Raw genomic sequence first — 3635 nt, 5'->3', positions numbered from 1 at the left:
CTCAAAATAGCTGCATCAGCTCCATTAGTTACATACTTCTACAAAAACATGTAAAGGCCAGAAAAGAGAAAGTTCCTTTCTTGGGTTACTTTTCTAAGACTAATGGAAAGACTTCCAGAAGCTTCCTCTCAAATCTTATTGGTCAGAACAGCATCTCATTCTCATTCCTAAATGAGAACGGCTCTGGAAATGCAGTAGCGCCCTGAAATTTTTAGCCCTCCATACCAGAGAGCAGTTAGCAAAGAAGAAAGAGAAAATGGCTATTGGACAGACAGCCTACATGTCTGCAACATCATATGTACAACTGGGGTCGAAAATTTTTGTTTAACCTTTAATGCAATTGAAAAGTAATAGCTCTATAGTTATCCATTTTACCTAAGGCCACTGTGATTTCCCCATGAATGACTGCAGCAATGTCCTTGTACTCCCTACCTAAAACGGTTGTCCCTTCTAATCCTTTCTCCGCAATGAAGCACAGTGATCTTTTTTTTTTTTTTTTGCTTTTCTAAATCACAATGTCATTAACCCCCTGAAATCATTTACTAATTTTTTTTCACACTACGATAGGTAATTTTATTTGTTCAAGGATTCATATCACAAACATTAAACCAAGCATGGGCTTTGATTCTGTGACCTGAGATTCACATATTTAGGAAGATAAAGGCAAACTGTGATCCATGTACATGTAGGGAAACTAAAGGCTCGTGGGTAATTACACTGCAGTTTTTAAATTTCTACAGACTAGAAGCCTGAAGTCACAGGTTTTTGAGGTCCTCCAGGGTATCTGCACTTTTCTTGATCCATGTACATGTAGGGAAACTAAAGGCTCGTGGGTAATTACACTGCAGTTTTTAAATTTCTACAGACTAGAAGCCTGAAGTCACAGGTTTTTGAGGTCCTCCAGGGTATCTGCACTTTTCTTGAGTTGAGCAATCTCATCATCCTTCAGTTTCTGGTTGATAACACCGGTGAATCCCCAAGCATTCAGGATACATGGAAGGCACAGGAAGACTTCATTGTCAATGTCATACATCCCCTTCACCATAGTTGATTGACACTGGATGAATCCTGGATAGATTTTTCAACATGAATTCAACAAGGTGTGGGGACAGAGCCCCAGAAAGCAGTTTCCAGGCTCTCGGCCTCATGTGAAAAGGTGCTGGTTGGCCGTCAGCTGTAACCATTGAGCCATTGGCCACTAATATAACTGCCGCGGCTACGGAGGGAAGTTGAGGAGAGAGGAGGAGAGAGGAGGAGACTGAAGGAGAGTGGAGGAGAGTGGAGGAGAGTCAGTCGGTTGGCAGCAAAGCGGACAGCAGGTCGCACGTTGTGTAAACCCAGCGAGACCATAGTGGTATGACTTCCCTACCTATGGCTCCGTGGGTGTTCCTTTTTGGCCTCACCATATCCTGCGTTCTTGTGTGGGGAGCGGGACCAGAGACCCTGCCTGACACCCCGCACGACACTTGGCGTAGTCGGCAGGATACCCCGCCTGACACCCCCCTGCAGGCCACCCCACACGACACCCCACATGACACAAGGTCAGCCACATTAACCCAGTTGGTGTATCCTTTCAGCTTGATAACTTCATAGGCACTTTTCAACCACCATCCCATGCACTTCCTTCCAGTTTTTAACTATCAGTGTCTGTTTTCATTTCTGGATTCAGTTTCTGGAGAGAAACACCTGCCACATTCACTCCACTCCATACAGCCACACTTGAGTCACCATGTTCTCCCAAAATCCATCCATGGCAGCTTCTGGGATGAATGTCAAGTTTTACAGCCATAAAATAACAAAATCTAGCAGAATCCAGATTACATCCACTTCCAATCACACGGTGCTTGGGTAATCCACTTAGTTTCCAGGTAACATACAGGAGAATATCCACTGGATTAGAAGCCACAATTATGATGCAATCAGGACTGTCCTGGATGACCTGAGGAATAATGACTTGGATGACGTTAACCTTCCTTTGCATCAGATTGAGACGATGCTCTCCCTTGCTGGTGAACTCCTGTAGTTACCACCGCAATGTAAGAATTGGAGGTCACTGAGTAATCTTTATCTGCTACAATTTTAGGTGTCTAAAGAAATAAGCTCCCATGCTGCAAATCTATCATTTCTCCTTTGAGTTTATCTTCGTAGACATCCACGACAGCAAGCTCATCAGCCAGAGACTTTCCCAGAATGCTGATGGCACACGCCATACCAACTTGTCCAACACCCACTACAGTGACTTATTGTTTGGGACTGCTGCCTCTTTTTCTGCAACTGGTGCAATCAGTTTTTCCTTAAGAGTTGCCATTGTGCACAGAAGGAAGAAGGCTCTTCAGACCGTAGAAAGATCACATGAAAAAGACAAGGTGAGCTGCATGCATCTCCTCGAGCTCAGGATGCAAGGAGTCCATTTACTAATTTTTTTATCCACATTGATGGGATGAAATCCAGGCTCCTTCCTTGACTTAACCCTTCAGCCAATTGTCCATCATTCCCTGCAGAACTGTATTCCCTAATGATCCCAGAGAACTATCTATGGTTCTCTGAACTCTATGCTATTTCTACCTTTGCTTTTTAGGTCCCTTCAGCCTGACATCCCCTTGTTTTCCATTCCCAAACGTACTCAATTCAACTAGAAAATGGCTCCTCATCCTTTAAGAATCAGTTAGGACATCAAATCTTTCTCCTGGAAAGCTTCTCCACAATTTTTCATCCCAGTAGTAATAGGCAAAAGATTCTCTACTAATAGAATTGTAAGAGAGAGCTGGAAAAGCAATGAAGAGCTATTGAAAAACAAATAAACAAAAATTTCAAACCTGAGGCATGGTTATATGCAGGGAGTTTTTGAATGTCAATTGTATCTCAGTGACAGACTGTACATATTATGCTTTTTTTTTTTCTCTGATGCTATGATGCTTTGGAAATGAAAGAACTATCAGGCAAATAACAATAAAAAAAAATCGTTTCCCAAACTGCTGATTATTCATGAAAAGTTTTCATTTATCTCTGAATGCTAACATAGCTAACTGTTGAGAAATGGAGCTATTGTTGAGCCTGAAGAGCTATTCTTCTTTTCTTCTATCAAGGCATATATTACCCACTATCAAATGTTTCCTTCTCAGCTTCATTGCTTACCCACTTACATTTTTCTCTCCTTTAATATGTCATGAAGGTTTATGTTAAATGCTTTTTTTTAACTTTATAAAATGAAGAAAGAAAACAGGAAATGTATAAGCTATTTGGTGAGAAAAAGAAATATCAATGTAATAATCATTTAATATTATATTGGCATGAATTTACAGCATTTCTCTTTCATACTCTGATGAAACTAATGGAAAGCAAAACTAGCAAATTCAAATATTTGCATAAATTGAACCCTTGAAAGTAACAAAGGTCGCAATCTACAACATCCGCAGTTTGAAGGGGGTATGGTCCCTCTACAATAGCTATTTAAGCATTATATGTGAACATTCTCTACATAATAGCATGTACATGCATAATTAGTGTACTTCACCTTACTTCATGTCCCCAACCTTGAGTCAATATTAAACAGTAAGAAAAGACATACAGTATACATGGAACCTGATTCAGTTACCTGTTGTATTCAAGAACCATGACTTCTAATCTTGTTATTG

General features: G+C 40.8%; 1 pseudogene; it reads right to left on the bottom strand.

Moving 5' to 3' along the window:
- Positions 1 to 880: 880 nt before the first annotated feature.
- LOC117028909 (L-lactate dehydrogenase B chain-like) lies at positions 881 to 2314 on the bottom strand (annotated as a pseudogene).
- Positions 2315 to 3635: the final 1321 nt, after the last annotated feature.

Source organism: Rhinolophus ferrumequinum, chromosome 10 (genome assembly GCF_004115265.2).
Source record: "Rhinolophus ferrumequinum isolate MPI-CBG mRhiFer1 chromosome 10, mRhiFer1_v1.p, whole genome shotgun sequence".
NCBI lineage: Eukaryota > Metazoa > Chordata > Mammalia > Chiroptera > Rhinolophidae > Rhinolophus > Rhinolophus ferrumequinum.
This window is presented reverse-complemented; position numbering and strand designations above follow the sequence as displayed.